The 19,091-nt window shown below is 31.1% G+C and overlaps 1 pseudogene; it reads left to right on the top strand.

The window, feature by feature from the left end:
* Positions 1-9,530: 9,530 nt before the first annotated feature.
* On the top strand, positions 9,531-10,960 carry LOC120155954 (annotated as a pseudogene).
* The last annotated feature ends 8,131 nt before the right edge of the window (positions 10,961-19,091 follow it).

Raw genomic sequence — 19,091 nt, 5'->3', positions numbered from 1 at the left:
AAGCTTTGAGGCATTTACTCTACTTTCAGTGTTCTTTTTTCTTTATTCTCTTAGTATTGTTACCTATCTTGGTGTCTAGGAGTAGCCATACTTGTGTTTGCACTTCCACACGATAATCCAACCTTGGTGGCTTGGAGTAGCCATGTTGGTGTTAAAGCTTCAGCAATCCTAGAATCCTTGAGGGCTTGGTTCCAACCTTTGTGAATTTGCATGCTCACTAGGCTTGGGTAAGGCTTACTTAGTCGTAGAGAAGACCAATAAGCGTCAAGAAGAGTCTAAGGGTGCACGTCCCATCAGACCTTAACTCTGATATTTCGACGGTTTAGGTTTGAAAGTTATGAGGGCATGACAAGATTAGCCGCACGTCCCGTCAGACCTTAACTCTGATATTTTGACAGTTTGGGCTTGAAGGTTCTGAGGGCGTGACAATAGTAATAAAATAGTATTCAAGTTATTGTCTCACTAGAAAAAACCATAAATTATAGCCTATAAATAGATTTTGAGAATCAAATGAGCATTTTCCTTTGTTTGAATTCTTTTTGAATTCATTGAATCAACTCGCATTGAATCCTAGCTTTGTTCGTTCATCATCGTAATTCACTTGTTCACAATAAGGATTAAACTCAAAATAATCTATATCATCTTGGATTAAAAATAAGAATAAATTTGTCTTAAGATTATTATAAAATAATAACAATCCAAGATGATAATCACAACTTGAGAAAATAAACCAAAGGAAATTAAACTTCTTAAAATAAAATAATATTAAATAGAAAGAAAAAAAACTCTTTTAATAGATCTATCAATCGAAAATAAGTTGAGGCGTGTCACTACACAATTTCCTTAAGATAGATTTTTTGCCACTCTTTGGTGCTCGAGATCGTTGGTCGACTATCTCACAGGATACAACAACTAAATGATCAACGTACAATAACATAGCTGTCAAGATCATGACATATCCCTTGCCTTTGCCTATCACCGAAAAACTAGAGAAAAAGAAAATTTCTTTTCAAGATTTTTGAAGTTCTTGAATACTAAGATTTGTTCAACCTAGTAGGTTAGAACAATATTTATAGGGGATTCTCCAAAGAGATTTACTTGGAATAGATTTTTCAATATTCAAATTTAAATAAATAATAAATATCTTTTAATTTGAAATATCCAGATGATATAGATACATTTTAATATTCAAACTTAAATAGATATTATTTTAATTTAAAATATTTAAAAGAATATCATTATCTTTTAATATTTAAAGTTAAATAGTTAATAATATCTTTTATTTAGAAAGTATAATTATCATACTATATTCAAATTAAATAGATAAATATATTTTAATTCAAAAGAGATATAAATTTAATTTAATTATTAAATCCATAAATGAATTGACTATTTTTTTCAGATTTTATACTAATTCAACCCAATTCCAATAATAAATTATCGTCTTGAGATTTTATCTTCTAACTCTAAATACAAATAAGAGTAAACAAATAATGGGGATATAAATAAGTGGTGAGAGTTACGTTTGAAGAGCGTTGGCGTGAGTAGTTATTTGATAATTTTATCAACCTACTTCTTTTATAAAATGAATAGTTTATCTCTTTAATTGGAATATATAATTGATAGTTTATTTTATCCTTTTCAAAATTTTATCGTCAAAGAAAACAATACAAGTGAGTTCCACTTTTTCACTTTGTGTTTTTGTTGTTTGAAATATCGTGTTAATCTTGAAGGAAAACATCTATTATTAGGATTATTCCAATCCAAACAAAATTACTTCTAAGACAATAAAATTTGCTATGACACAATAATTATACTATTTTCTTTATTTTTTTAACAAATTATAATTCTAATCATAATCTTGTCTAGAGAGGAGGGGAAAGATGACCTAGGGAAAGGAAGGGAGTACTCCTAATGAGTCTAGAGCACATGACCTTAGGGAATGTTAGAGAACAAAGATGAACAACTTGATCAATCAGGCCAAATATACTCGCTCACCATTATCTTTATTTATTTATTAGAATTATTTACAATTATTAATACTAACAATTTTGTTTTGTGAGATTTATTTAGTGACAATAAGAATTTGCACTTTGTGAGATTTGAATCCGATAACCATCACCAACAAACATCAATTTTGTTCATGTAGGTAGTGGTAAAAAAGATTTCTCCATATAAGGTTTCTATCATATTATTTTTAAACTAGGGTCATTGCTACAGTCTCAAAAGGAAAACTCCAGAAACATCACGCGATTTCAATTTTTCTGGGGAAGACGCATAGACCATAGAGCATCTTCCCCATCGCCAACTATTTTTCTTTGCTCTACATTTCTTTGCTACAGTGCGAAAGGGAAGACGTGTGACAATCCATGCGTCTTCCACTGGGGAATTGAAGTCGCATAGTGTTTCTGGCATCATCCCCTTAACACAGTAACAATGACCCTAGTTCAGAAAATAATATGATGAAGCCTTATATGAGGAAATCTTTTTTCCCACTGTCCTAAATTAACAAATTTGCCACCAACAAACAATTTAGTTTCTCTTAGTGGCCCTTCCAACACCTTCTTCAAAGTACACAAAATAAAATTTCATGACTGAAATTAAATATAACTACCTTAAAAATATAATATTAATTATTAATAGTTAAATCGATTATCTAATAGATGACACTTTAATAAGTTTTTCGAAAGAATTTATATGATCTCACAACATATTTGAATATACAACCATTTAGTTTTCTAAAACCATACAAACACTCTCTAATATTGACCATAATACCAAGTTCGATACATAAATTTAGAAGATCTCTAATAATTCATTTAAATTTTTTTTGAATATACAATTAATAGAAATACTACCTATGTAACTTTAGGGCACTCCCAGTTTTAGGGGATGGAAAGGGGCTTAAAGAATAGTGGAAGGAATCCCTGAGTGGGCTCTCCCTGTTTTTAGGGTTAATGCTCTATAATCCCTGAAGTAGGGTGGGATCCCCATGTATCTACCATAACACTGTTCGGGAAAAATTAATCAGTTTGTCTTCAAACCAGAGCAGGTTTGTGGGTTCCGTTTCCATTTAAAAAATTAAACATAAAAAACAAGGTCTTAATTTCCGATTAAAGAGAGAAACCCCATTTTTCATTTAATTATAATATTAGAATATTTAAAAGAAAATACAAAGTGGTCCCTAAAAAAATCAAATTTAATTGAGCTGAGCTAACCATACAAGCAACTTGCCAATACCAGTCATATCTTTGCTTCAGTTCCATAGCCGATTTGATATATTTCTTTCTTTCTTTCATGTACCCATACTGAATTTATTTTAATTCTGTAAACCGAATCAAATATCGTATTTTTTTTCAAAATTATAGTTTAAATTATATCTATTTTTTTCGAATCATATTTTTAGATTTGAATTCGAATACGGATTGTATTTGATGATCAATTATTCCTCATGTCATTTTCAATCGTTAGATGCCTCCTCTCCGTCCAGTTGTATCCGTTTAAGATCATTATGAAGAAAATGAAACATTCCCATATATGTAGGATTTCTAGGGTAGTCCCTTGGATTTCATGACAGGGATGTGCTTTGACTCATCTAATTTTTCATTGCATTTACACTTTTTGAATTATTATATACGGATTATTATCTGATATACATGAATTAGGGCAGTAAATGAGCCGAGTTGAACTCGAGTATTGCTGAGCTCGACTCTAAAACTCTGAAATGGAGTCCAACTTTACTCGAAAACTCGGGAGCTTAAAATTTTTAAGCTCGACTTTAACTCAAAATCATGAACGAAGCTCGTAAGAGCTTGAAAAGGCTCGAAAAGAAAAAAAAATTCTTAAACTTAACTCGACTAAAGCCTCAAACTCAAACTCCAACATCAACTTTAAATACATGAAAACTCTATATTGCATTTTTTTAAATCAACACATAAATGTTAATATTATTAATAATTTATTTTTTTTAAAATAAATCTTAATATTATATTTTCGAGATGCTCACGAGTTTTTCAAGTCAAGTATCAAGTAGCTCGTTTCGGTTCGTTAAGAACTCGAGTCGAGTATTTATCCAACTTTGACTGAGTCGATCTCGAGTAGCTCGCGATCTGTCTCGTCTCATTTACAGCCCTATACATGATGATAAAAAATCATGCAATTAAAAGAAATTTGTATAATTCGGTAAAAATTAAATCCAAATCCGATTATTTTAGAGTAGGTCCTTGTTTTACTAAAAGAAGAGCAGGCAAGTCCTCACCTACTGACTTGCCCTTTCATATGGCCAAATCCAGAAGTGCCCTAAACTACTAAGCAAGATTTGGACTGCTATAAGGTATGCCTTAGTTTTGTTGGCAAAATTAGGGAAGTTTGATCGTGAATTTTAGCTGGCATTCACATGTGAAGAACAGCTTCTATTTGTAAACTTCAGTTTCATCTATTGCATTTATGCCGATGCTTATCCATTTTGATACATAAAAACAATGACATGCATTAATATCTCAATTAGATCTGTTCAAAAGTCGAATGTGACTCGAGGTTTTCATAAAGACTTGTGAATTTGAATTAATTTGATCTCATTTAAATTAAATATATTTTTTGGTACATAAGAGTTTAGGTCAGGAGTGACTCCCTTAGCCAGGATCAGAGAATACCTAAGACCCAAATGAGATTTACATAGGAATTAGAGATTGTCCACCAAGAGTGACGGTAGTAGGATTCGAACTTGACCTTAAAAACTCAAATTCCTGAATCTCAACTACTTGTGCCAATACTCGTTAGCTCATTTGAATCAATATTTAATCATAGAATATATAAACATTAATATAAATTATATATATATATATATATATATATAATAGTATTAATAAAATAATGATTTTATTTCCAAAGAGGAGAATTCAAAGAACTTTACAAAAGTGAAAGAGTAATAAAATGTCATCAATGGCTACATAATTCAAGTTCTATTTGAAATAAAGAAACTTATTAAAAATAAATTCTAATTTTGAAGTTTTCAGCTACACACTATGCTCTTATTTTTTCCCTTTATATATGATTTATTGAAGGTACATAGAATTATATACTATTAATGCATCAAATATGATCCAGACTTAAGACCAAAAATTGGATGTTATTATTCCTAGTTTTTTTAAACAAAATTAGAGTTAATTGTATCATATGTTCCCAATCTATAATCCCCATTTCAAATTGGTTACTAAACTTTAAACATTTTAATTTCATCCTTAAACTATGAATATCATTTTAAATTAGTCCTTAAACTTTTGAAGATTCCATTTTCATCCCCAAAATGTGATCTTCGTTCTAAATTGGTCCCCAAAATTTTTGAATATTTCAATTTATCTTAAATTATATGTATATATTAATGACATCTCTTGTTAATAAAAACATTATGCCAAGTTTTATTATTATATGTTTGAAAAAAATAAAATTTAGGTTAAACCATGGTTGAAATGGATTACATATTTGGATGAATTTGGGGATAAAATTGGAAGATCTAAAATTTTAGGGACCAATTTAGAATGAGATTCATAGCTTGGGGTGAAAATGGAATATTTAAAAGTTTGAGGTCAAATTTAGAATGATATTCATAGTTTAAGTATGAAATTAAAATTTAAAATTTACGGATTATTTTGAAATGAGAGTCATAGTTTGTGGGCGCAATTAACTCAGATAATTATATTAATGAATAAAGTAAGTTGTATGATATACATACAATAACTTTCTAAATACTTAATACAATTATAAGTCTTAGTTAATTCATAATCGTAATTGCACTAAAAAAGAATAAACTCAACCAATTGAATAAAATCGAAATTTAGTTCTAAGAAACTTAAAGTTTGAACATATAAAAACTCAAATTAATATAAAAAAATAACTAATAAAATTGCTCCATAAAACAAACATGCATTATTTTACTAATAGGTTTGATTTGAAGCAAAGATTATGCCCAAAAAAAGGGAGCTTTGTATAACAATAATTGAGCCTTTGTATCTACCGAATGAATAGCTTAAAATTTAAGTTCTAAGAAAGGGTGAAACTTCAATTATAATTCAAATTGCCTTTGAAATAAAATGATGAAATAAATTAATGATTTGAAATTAATTTCATTTTAACATGTAATCGATATTTCTATTCATAAAGAAACTTTAGATTAGCTTCTGTTCAACAATAATTCTCGGTAATTTAATACTGAATGCTCGCACACCTAATATTTATAGTGATTGAACTCCAGACCTCAAAGAATAACGATAATCCCTTTACCACCGAGTTCGATTTATTCATGGATATGTCATATATTCTATCGCTTATGTATGATTCCTATTGATACGTATATTTGTCTCAGTTTTGTTTGTTATTAATTTCTACGTATTGCGATGACTCTTTCTTTTGAACTTCCGCTCTTTTAAAATCCTTTTTTCTTTTAAAGAAATGCATTTCATTGAAATGAAACCAACTACATTCTTGGAACGCTTGATCTAATCTTTTATCTGATAATTACTACAAGATATTTCTTTACATAGCTTTTTTTCACCCTCGATATCTAGTAGGACGAGGGGACTCTTTATTATATTGTAGGGTAAATTACGCGTATAATACTTAAACTACCAGTTTTGAACCGTTTTAATATTTAAACTTTTAATTTTTTTACAATTATACCTAAAGTTTAGTTTTTGTTTAATTTTAATATTCCACCGTTAAAAACTTCAGTTTTGTTTCATTTTAGCACTCATTCAAAATTTAACGTTAAAATTTGATTATTTTTTTTGAAAATTTAGGTACTAAAACGGACCAAAACTTATAGTTTAGGTACTAAACGTATTAAGTTTTCAATAACGGGATACTAAAATGAAATGATAACTAAACTTAAGTATGATTTTGAAAATTTTAAAAATTTTAATACTAAAACAGACCAAAATTAATAATTTATGTACTAAATGCGTAGTTTATGTTATATTGTATTGCTAGTGGATTATCGAACGTATGTTAAAAAATTTATGGGTTAGCCCCCTCCAACTGCTAACATAATACCTTTGTGTGAGTGTATATATATATATATATATTCTAGAACTTACATTGAATGTTTAAAATTGTTATTGGATTATTGATATATGATATCTATGTGACAAACGTTGAAATTATCAAATAAAATAATACATATTTCTTAAATAAATAAATGAGTAAATGTAGCAAATAGAAATACAGTCGATTTGATAATGTTTTTTTAATCGAATCAACTGCAAAAAAAAGAGGGGTATTTTAGAAATAATGATAATAATAAAATAAAAAGTAGTAAACAAAAAATGATGAAATAGTAAATAAAAGTAAATAAAGTAAAGAATTTGATTTAAATGATTTAGCCTAGGTTTTGCTTAACATCAATTTTGATTGATAATCGAATTAGACTTTTTCTCTGGATACACGTCGATTACAGTCAACAATGCCCAACTCTTACAGTTAACTTTTTTCTTCGATTAACTAATATTTCCAAGTCTATCTGAAATTCAGTCATTATTGACTAACCACGTCTATCATCCTTACTATCAAGACAACTTTAAGTGTTGAAAAGTTCGACTGGGGTTATAGTGTCTCACCAAAATTTGAACTCGATCTTGATTCCCCTCAGCAAACCGTTTCTAAGTTTGTTCACGGGAAGTTGAATCATGACCAACTGATTCGTCTTCCCAACAGTAAATCAAAACAATTTCAAACCAACGCCAACTTTTTGAAGAGAAGTTATTGTGACTTTTAAAATAATGATCGATTGCCAATTCTAGTTTCCAGAGATTCGAAGAATATATTCGAAGTTGTTAAGTTCTACACAATTCAATTCTCACGATTAGATTTGATTTCGTTAAAGGCTTTAGTTGAGTGGAAGTTTATCAAGGCATAGATTTAATCATACTTGGCATTTTGATATGAAAAATAAAAAATAAAGATTATGAAAAGAAAATAAACCCTATAGAAATAACAAATGTAAAAACAAATTCCAATATGTCCTCAAGTTTGAACTTAAGGGTATTTATACCTAAAAATTCCCTAAGAGATAAAATAATAAAAAGATAAAAACATTTAACTTAAATTTAAATCTAAAAGGTTTATTGCAAATATAAAAGTAAAAATATTTAAAACTTGAACTCAACTTTACTTTTCCGATAACATCCAATTATCTTCAAACATTTATCTCTAAAGTAATTTCAAATCTTAATCTTTAAGATAATGTTCGTCAATCTTTTAGATAATACTGATTGAACCGTCTTCTAAAAGTTGTTAACTGGATTGTCAAAAACCTATCACATCAAACTCGACGACATCATGTCCAAGTCGTGCCAGTGGCTCTAACCACCACTCCCAAAAATTACACTCAAAATTTTACTGTTGGTTCTGACCAATTAATCCAAATAAAAATCGTATACGAAAATAAACTAAAACAAAGATAAATCAATAATATCTAATCAGAAAAGAAATAAATAACAATAAATATATATAATATTCAACGCTTATCGCGAAATACTTAATCGTTGTAACTGATACATAATACATATTATACTTCGATGTTTGTGTGTCTGTTACGAGTGCATTTTTCTTTAATGTATGTTAACAATATTATATGATATATATTTTATTTTTCTCATCAGATTATGTTCCATTCAAATTTATTGTATATATTATGCATTAATATGGTTTTTTTCTTTTGTACTTTTACTTTCACGACTAATTATTCAATCATAAATTTTCATCAAATATTTATTTTAATTGATTACAGGACAACTAATTAAATGAATATCATAAACATGAACTATGTTTCATTCAACATCATAAATTTTATTAATAACTCTTTTATTAAATTTAAATATATTATTCTCTCAGGTTTGAATTCTCAAGTAAATTACTGAATTCTTTGGAATTAAAATAGAATGGTTAAATCTCAAAATGTGAAAACTTCATTAATTCTGAAGTATATTTAAAAGCTAATTAAATGTGATATTTGGACTTCACAGAGCTGGAGATTCTGGGGAAACCCCCAAACAGAAAAAGGAACAGAAAAGGAAAAGTCATTTATATTTTATTCTTTTGTCTTTAATTTTTGGTAATTTTGATTTCTTAATTTTTGTTTTGTTTAAAATAATCAATTGGATAAACTATGTATTTAGTCATCACCAATTCATGTAATTTTTGTTCTGATCATTTAATTATTTTTTAAATCATATTAACGTTATGTTTTCATCATCTTCCGTTATAAAATTAACAATGATATCGACATGTAATCATAAAGTAATGTTAAATCATCATTGAAAAAGTAAAAGAATTATCACGCCAGTAGTTATGTTTAATTTTCTAGCGGACGGTGACCGAAACGTAATGTTAAGTTTCATTTTAAAACATAGTGACTAAAATAAAATCACAAAAATATATAGATGACTAAATTGCTGGTTTAACCTTTATTTATATTTCATTAAACAATGAAAATGGCACATTACCAATCATCCTTTCTCCTCTGTAGGAAACACAATCATTGCTGCCAATCTGAGCTTCTAAGGTATTCCCTTTCTTTTCTCTTCTTTATTTTTTTTTAAATTTCTTCATCACCTTCAACTCCATGAGTTCATCATCTCCAGTTATATAAACCCTTTTCTTCTTCTCCACAAACCCACCATTCCAATGGATCCATCTTCAACAACCTCCGTCAATGAATTCTACGCTTTCCTCACTCGTGGCTTAGATGATCTCGAACGAGTCCATCTATCTAATCCCTTCATGTCAATCCAATTCCTTCAAAGGGTCCTCTCCCTTCTCAGATCTTTCCACACCCAGATACTTATACTTGTTCAAAAGCTTCATCTCCCCGTTGCTGAGAAGTGGCTGGATGAATACATGGATGAAAGTTCCAAGCTCTGGGAAGCTTGTCATGTTCTTAAATCAGGGGTTTCCGGGATGGAAAATTATTACTCTTCTGGGTTCAACATCGTTTCTTCTCTCGATAATCATAGAGACCTTGATCCACATCTTTCCAGACAGGTAATAAACTGCTTGAATTGTCAAAATTTATACCTTTTTTTTTTGAAATTCATGGTGTGGGAAACAGGTGATCAGGGCGATTTCTAGATGCAGCAGAGAAGCCATGGGGTTGGAGGAAGAAAACAGGGCGTTCATGGAGACGAGAATCGAACGACTGTCGTTGAAATTCGACGAGAAATTTTATGTTGAATCGAAGCTGAATGGGTTCAACGGGTTCAGAGGAGTTCTGTACGCAATGAGGAACGTGAGCTCGTTGCTGCTGGTGATATTACTCAATGGGGTGGTCCAATCTTGCTGGGAAGGGTCGAGCTTTTAAGAGAGGAGGACGAAGGATGTTTGTTATTCGGATCGAGTTTCATGACTTCGATGGCGAGGTTGCGGCGGAGAGTGGCGGAGGAGATAGAGAAAGGAGGTGGTGGGATGTTGCTGTACGAGTTTAGAAGATCGAAGACGGCGATCGAAGAGGTGAGGGCGGAGCTGGAGAGGAGGATCAATGGAGCGGTGGAGTGGGAAGAAGAGGTGGGATTGAGGGAGAAAGTGGACAACTTGAGAGTGTGTTTTGGGGTATTGAGAAGTGGGATTGACAACATTGTAGGGCAGCTTGATGATTTCTTTGATGACATTGTTGAAGGGAGGAAGAAGCTTTTGGATTTTTGCAGTCACAGGTAGAGAGATAAATGGGGATGTTTGGGGGAAAGGAAAATTAAAAAAAAATACTATGTAGAGGGAATCAGAATCTATGACCCTTTCTATTCTTCTCTTTTTTTTTCTTTTTCATGCATTCTACCATGGAGATGAATTTTCCTCTTCATGCATATAACATATATTGTATATGCAGAGGAGCAGAAGAGAGCAACTTGGACTTCAGAAATCTTGAAAATATGAACAGTTTAAGACCAAAATGAAACTATAGGAGTATTGTTCATGGAGGGCTTCCTCTAAATGTTTTTTATGATTACCCTTTAGAAAAGGAGGTGAAAATGTTATGTTTTTAGTTTTTATTAAGTATACTTTTAAAGTATATTGTGATGTTTTGGTTCGAACATCATGATGTAAGAGACACGAATGTTGGATTTTAAGATTCAAATTAAGTTGTAATTTGTATAAAAAATTGTGCATTGTTTATATATGTATAGGGATCATATCATGTCAGGTTGGATCACATCATGTCATGTCATGTTGGATCATATTTTCGATCAATTCAACCTGACTAGAGAATCATATACCTCATTCAAACTCAACCCAACTTAAGTGTAAGGAAGGCAATTCAATCCAAAATTCGGGAAGTTCTACCGCGACACTCTTATTATACAATTAAAATTACATAAAACATTATTATTTTTACTTATATAAATATTTTTTAACATTTCGTAAAGTGTCAAACAATAGCTAAATCGGTTAAAAAAAATAACAAAATCGGTATAAATAATAATGTGACAACGCCTTTTTATAGTATTATATTAAGGATGCCACACATAATCATTTCCCCAAAATACAATTTAAATTTTGGGTTAAAACTCACATCCCACCCAACCTAACATAAATATAAAAAATATTTTTATTAAATATAATAGAAAGCTAATTAAAAAGAATATGGAGAAAGATAATAAAATTTTAAGTCAGATAAAAATTTTTATTCTAAATCATAATCTAATGATTTTAAAAAAAAAATCAATTCTATCAAATTAGGAGAAAAATTACCATGTTTTAGAGGTGAGCAAAACTCGACTCGACTCAAAAAATTAATTTTTTTCAGTTTCAAGTTATTCGAGTCAACTCGAATTATCAATTTAGTTTTTGAGTTCGATTCAATTTGAAATTTTGAAATTTCGAGTTACTCGAAAAATCAAAAAATTGAGTAAGTATTTTAATAGTTTTACAATTTAGTCACTGATTTCATTATTCATTCAATTCCTCCTTCTTTTTAAGTCAATTTTCACAAAATTTGAACCACGTACTCTTAAATCATCGTAGAATAAATAAGTACTTTCAGTTCCTCCTTTTGAAACCAAATTTTATATTTTTTTAATTGAATCCCTCAATTTTTCACAATTTCTTTATTTCTTCAATTCATCTTTTATTTTAAGTCTATTTTTATCAAATTGAACTACATGCTCATATATCACAATAAAATACCTACGGACTTCAATTCTTACATTTTTTATAAAAAAAATTGTACTCTGTTTTTTTATTTAGCCCCTTAACTTTACATTTTACTCAATTTGGTTTTTAGACTACAATTGTTTATGAATTCTCTCTTCGCATCAATTTCTTGACTCCTTTATACTCTCATAAATCTTTTACTCTCAAAATACTTTCTTTAAAATATAATATTGTGAATATATTTTATAATATTAAATTGAATTTGATAAATTAAATAACATTATAAAGTGAATATATATATATATATATATATTCAAAAAATTGGAATAAATCCTTACCATGATACTATAAATAATTATAATAAAATTAGTATAGAAAACTCAAATAACTCAACTCGAATTTATTAAACTCGACTTAACTAAAAAAAGTACAAGTTAAATTCGAGTTATAAAATACTATTTCTACAACAAAAGAATAAAACTGTGAGATTCCCCCATAGCTGTGGGGTTGTTTGATCTTTAGAAAGCTTTATGATGTCTGTTTCAAATGAAAAAGCAAAAGAATAAAATCCTTCTTCTCCTGACATCCCTGTCCCCTTCTCTTCCTCCTTGTTTGTTTGTTTCTCGGGAATCTTTAAACCAAAAGAGAGAAAAAAAAGGGGTCATTTTCTCAAACACATGTTCAACTGTGAATCTCATGCTTTATGTCCCCTGCCGGAAACTCATGCCTTGCCTCCTTCCGAGGGGTGTTTTCCTGAAATAAGAACACAAAAGAAAACAAAGATTGAGAGAGCATAAAATAATAATGTTTACATGGCAGTCATAAAATCATAGTAACGGCCAAAAGAATATCATTTTTTAAACTCTGAGTTCAACATCACGCCAAGCCAGCCACCCACCCAAATCATGTTTTCTTCATTTACTTTACTTGTACTTTCCTTTATAACTAAAGCTTTTCAGCTTTTGTTTCCTCTTCATTATAATTAGACATTGACAACAATAATTTAAAAGAACACACACACAAATGATCCTTGCAACTAGTCTGCAAGTAACACACAAATTTAGCGTTTTTTAAATAAAATTATAATATATTCATTGGCCACATAAAACATCATCAACAACGCCTTACCACATGCATACAAGATAAATACATTCATGTATGTTATAAGTAAAATATATCGGTGATTGACCACTGACAGCCTGATGAGCAAGAGCATGAATAATTGAAACGACATACAGAGATGGATCACTCTGACTTCCCAAAACATCAGACATGGAGGATGAAAACCTGCAAAATATTCGAAGTGAACGAATGGAAAGCGAGTCCTTCTATAACCGCAATTTTATCTGACACATGTCTGAGAACCAACAAAATATCATATGCAAACGAACAAAGGAACTAGGCATCGAAAAAGCAAGCAACCATGAAATCCCGAAGAATCATAGACCAAAAGAAGATCAATAGAAGAAATATGCACAAAATGTCCAAAAACACCGTTAATCATGATATTTTTTACTAGAAAAAAAGTCGAAAGGAAATATTATTTTAAATATGTTAAAATATAATTGAAAATTAATAAAATCGAACAATAATAAAGTAAAAATGATAGGAAAGTGATAGGAGGAAACCGTTACTACTGCCCTTGAAGAAAAGCTTGTGGTAACCGCCCAGTAGTAACTCACAGATTTAGTATTTTAAATACTAATAATTTATCACTGAACACCTGTGCAACATTTTTCTATATACTTAAGATACCAAATATGGAACTTAGCCCGACTTGACTTAATGTTGCATTATAAATGTCGAAACGGTTTTCTCGAAAGGGAGAAAAGGGTCGTCTCAATTCAAAATAATTTTTAATAATCGGTTAATGAAAAAAATTTGGTTCGAGAAATCGCCATCAATCTTTAATTAGGCTGTGATTGGGCACACAAAAACATATTTGTCATTTTAATCATATTTTATTAAAATGACAAACTTGCGGTATGCATTACCAAAATTCGAGTTCGGGAGTCGATTACGTGTGGGTAAGGATTAACACCCTCACAGCGCCTTAAATCGGTACTTAGTCGATTAATTAATGTCTTTGCAATTAAATTTACAAGTTCTAGCCTAATTTAATTTAAGATCCCCTAAAAAAACGTTCTTTGAATTTTTGGTCGAAACATAATAAAATTTAATTATTTCCTATCGAGAAGAATTGATCTCTCATACCTTAAAGTAATCGATTCTTACTCCAATTGAAATAAAGATATATTAAAATTTCATTCTAAAGTTCACTATTAATTCAAAATAACAACACCAAAATAATTTTAAGAATGAAAACGATAATATTTAATTATTTCCAATCGAGAATAAATGACATTTCGTGAAAACGATAATATTTAATTATTTTCAATCGATAATAAATGGCCTTTCATACATGGAGCAGTGGGACGTAGAGAAGCTGCTGGCCATCTTCTCTCATGAAGCAGTAGCTCATATTGTAAGTGTTCACAGCCCTAACTCTACAGACATTGGGGACCAACTATTTTGGAAAGATAACAGTAAGCACACTTTTGTTTTGAAGAATGCTTATGAGAAAATTGCTGCAAACACTTGGGACACTAAATCTCCTGTTGGGACGTTTTTATGGTCTCTTCAAGTTTCCCAATGGTTGAGATTATTCCTATGGATTGCGTTCAAACAAAATCTGATGACGAATGTAGAACGGTGTTGCCGCTCTATAGGAGGAAATCTGTTTTGCCAGGTCTGCAACTCGCATGAGGAAACTGTTTTGCATGTGTTGCGCGATTGTACAGTCGCCAAAGGAGTTTGGATGCTCTTGGATTCTCTACTCCCCTCCGCTGACTTCTACCAAACTTCTCTACAGGAATGGATTCAATCAAATCTCAGCTACACTCACTGTCACGCAATGGGACTTTCATGGCAAACCCTATTTCTTTCAATCATTTGGCTACTGTGGAAAAACCGTAATGATAGGGTTTTTAATAACACTCTCTGTTCGGCTGTGAATATCCTTTCAAGGAGCATCACTTGGTCTAGATATTATGTGGACTGTGGAGACTGGAGAGTAGAATTCGGATTACTCCACGTAACGAGCCTACTCATACTCCAATCAATTGGATTGCACCACACCATGGATGGATTTGTTTAAATGTTGATGGTGCCGTTTCGGAACAATCAAGCTATGGGACTGTAGATGTTCTCTTCCGAGACCATGAAGGAACATGGTTTTTAGGGTTTAATAAAGCAATTGGCATTACTCATCCCTTTCTCGCAGAACTCTGGGCAATCTTGATAGGTCTTCAAATTTCATGGAATAACAGCTTTGAGCTTTTGCTGGTTAAGACAGACTCTCGAGAAACTGCCAAACTTCTTAACGTAGCTGATGCCGCCCTCGGTACTATTCGTCTTGTTCGCGCCATTAATAAGATCTGACAGAATGCTTGGGTAACAGACATCCGATGGATTCCTCGTCAAAGTAACCTTCCCGCGCTAAGGCTCCCACTCAACCCGGCTAAGACTTGTTTATCTTCGAAGATCCTCCTGTAGCTATTTTGCGTCTTCTTGATAATGATAAGCTCAATATGAACTTTGTAATTTTCATGCAGTTTTTCATCTATTTAATCGGAAAAAAAGATATTTCAAATTTTTATATATACTATATATTGAGGGCTGATTCCACGAGATAATGTTCTCGATTTTTTTTCACAAGATAATACTTTGGACATATTATTTGCTGAGATAGGGTTAATTGTACAGTGACCAAAGAGGTCGCCATGCACGCCCAACGACCAAGGAGGTCGCCATGCACTCGGGGCGACCAAGGATCGGTTCATGCATGGGGCACTCGAGGCGACCAAGAATGACCAAGGATCGGTTCATGCATGGGGCACTCGAGGCGACCAAGGATCGGTTCATGCATGGGGAGATTGGGGAGATCGTGCATGTGTAGGTCGCCATGGAGTCCCGGCGACCAAGCTGTGGGTCTTTCACGCCCAAACTTTAACCCTATCCCTCATCATTCATCCATAGCTGGAAACTTTAACCCTATCCCTCATCATGCATCCATAGCTGAGAGATTCCTGCATCGCGATCAAGCTTTAACCCTATCACTCATGCATGCGTTGCATCCATAGCTAGATGGGAGATTCCTGTATCCGTAGCTGCATGCGTTGCATCCATAGCTGCATGCGTTGCATCCATAGCTGCATGATTGCAGCGTTAATTTAGCTGTTAAAAGCAGCAAATATTGCTATTCAATTGAAGACTTTCAATGCTCAATAGTTATACGATTCAATCCTAATATTATTTTCTTCAATAGTCAAATTTTAATGACTCTGTACAACGATTTTTTGCTTTATATAAATGATATGGGGTTAGGGTAGAAGCAGAAGCAGAACCAGGAGCATAAACATAAGCACATATAAACTTTGCCGAGAGAAAGAAAAGGAAGAAGAAGAAAATATGATAAAGGATCAAACATAGTTCGTGAGGTAATTTTTTATTGTTTAATTTAGTTTATTATATGAATTATTAGTTTGTTAGTTTAGGGTTTAGGGTAAAACTAAAATCTAGTTAATTAGTTTGTTAGTATAAATTATTAGTTTTTAGTTTAAGTTATATATATATTATATTATATAAAAAATTAGTTAATTAGTTTAAGTTATTAAATATAAAAAAATATTAATTAATTTGTTAGTGTCTTTAAACGTATATTAGATTGTTCATTGAAGTTGAAGTTATATTATAAAAAAATTAATTAGTGCTTAATTAGTGTGTTATTTTAACTAAGTTATATTATAATAAAGAAATAATTTATTAGTTTAAGTTATATTATAATATATTAGATTATATAAAATTAATTTGTGGGAGCTATTGATGTTTAAATAAATTAAACGGTTTACACATACAGGGCATTATTCCACAACATTTGCCCATGTTCAAATTGATTCGAAGAAAGAAACAATGAAGGAAAAGAAAGGAAAGGAGGAAGGCATAAATACAAGGCATAAATATGTGTAAATTAGTTAGTTAGTAAGTTTATATTAGATTATATAAACTAATTTGTGCGAGATAATTTTTTGTTTAAAAAAAATATTGTGTTTAAAAATATTTAGTGTTGTTTTAAAAAATTATTTTGTTTTTATTTATATTGTATGTGTAAATTAGTAAGGAGTAAAAATTAATTGAATGAAATAATTCGGCCAACGCATTATCACGATATTTTACCTAACAAATTTGTTTGATATTTTTAAAAAATAAAAAATATTATCAAACTAATCATGATTATTAGTAATAATTACTAAATGATTAGTATCAAATCTAAATCATTAAATATTTATAATAAATAATTATTAGTAATCATGACTAAATCATATTATTATTAAATCATTAAATATCAAATCATTAGATTAATAATAATTATTAATAATATTAGTAATCAATCAATTAATCAAGTTAAATAACAAATTTTATTTGATCATTAATATAATAGTATATTATATTATATTTAATGATTTAATGTTTTATGAAATTATCTTATCTAATATTTTAATCTAAATTAATTTATTTTTTTATTTGTAGAGAAAATGAGCAACAACTTTTTCACGATTGTCCATTATAATTGACAGATTATGGAAAATGAGGTCGGAGTAGTTTTTCAGTCTGAAAAACCAATAAATATGATGTTCAAAAAAGACATCACATTTATAGAAATGAAGCATAAGATAGAAAGAAATTCGAGCTGCAGTTGATGGTTTGAGGTATAGGGTTATGATATGCCCCAACCCAGTCAGATATGCTGCAGTTCCACTTGAAGAAGATGATGGTATTGGAACCATGGTTGAATTACATGAGTCAACCAATATAGCAGTTTTTGAGTTATTTGTTGATGTGCGTAACATATGTGATGTTCCTGGGTCATCAAGAGGTATGGCTCAAAATCCATCTGAAATGGCTTTATATAGTCAGTTTGAGGAGCCGACATACAGGTTCCCGAACAGTTTTATGGCACTATTGGAAAGTGTAAATGAAGTCGGGGGGACATCTGCAACAGCAGAGTATGAGACGAGAAACATACCGAAATTGGTTGTTGATATTGACGCTGAAAATCGATGGGGAGAAATTCACGATGATTCAAGCGAAGATGAAGAAACCGAAGAACCCGTTTTGGGCGACGACGAAAATATTTTTGGTGGAGGTGCAATTGATGAAGTTCCGGCACTGTATGAAGCTACTCCTCACATGTACGAGATAGACTATGATGCGATGAGGGCACCTGAATTCCCAGACATGCACATTTACCTCCGTACCAAATGACTGAATCATTCGATAATTCTGGTGAATTTTCAGTTAGGGTGCAATTCAGAGGAAAAAATGAAGCTACGTTGGCGATTAAAGAGTACTGCATCAAATGCCATGTTGATGTCCATGTTGTAGAGTCTAACCAGAAAACCCTATACGCTAAGTGTGTAAAATATGGCCCAGAGTGCAAGTGGAAGATCAGAGTGTCGAAAAATCAAAGGCACGATGTTTGGGTCATCACGAGGTACAATGGTCCGTACCCATGTTTTAGAAACTCCATCGAACAAGACCACCGACTATTGGACTCTGATGTAATATGTGAATACGTGAAGGCGATGGTTGAAAATGATCCAAGGATATCTTGTTCAGTGTTAGCTGCATCTATTCGAAGCCAATTTGGATATCAAGTAAAATATGGCAAGGTGTGGAATGCGAAGATGAAGGCAATGAAGCTGACGTATGGAGATTGGGATACATCGTACAATGAGCTACCACATTTGCTACAAGCAATGAAGCGATTTATCCCAGGAACCATAGTGAAGTCTTAAACCATGCCCGCATATGACGAAGAAAGTCAACTTCTGCGAGGGAAGAAAATATTTCATAGACTATTTTGGGCATTCAAGGCATGTATTGAAGGATTT

This window comes from Hibiscus syriacus, unplaced genomic scaffold (genome assembly GCF_006381635.1).
Source record: "Hibiscus syriacus cultivar Baekdansim isolate YM2019G1 unplaced genomic scaffold, ASM638163v2 tig00111210_pilon, whole genome shotgun sequence".
In the NCBI taxonomy this organism is placed as follows: Eukaryota; Viridiplantae; Streptophyta; class Magnoliopsida; order Malvales; family Malvaceae; genus Hibiscus; species Hibiscus syriacus.
This window is presented reverse-complemented; position numbering and strand designations above follow the sequence as displayed.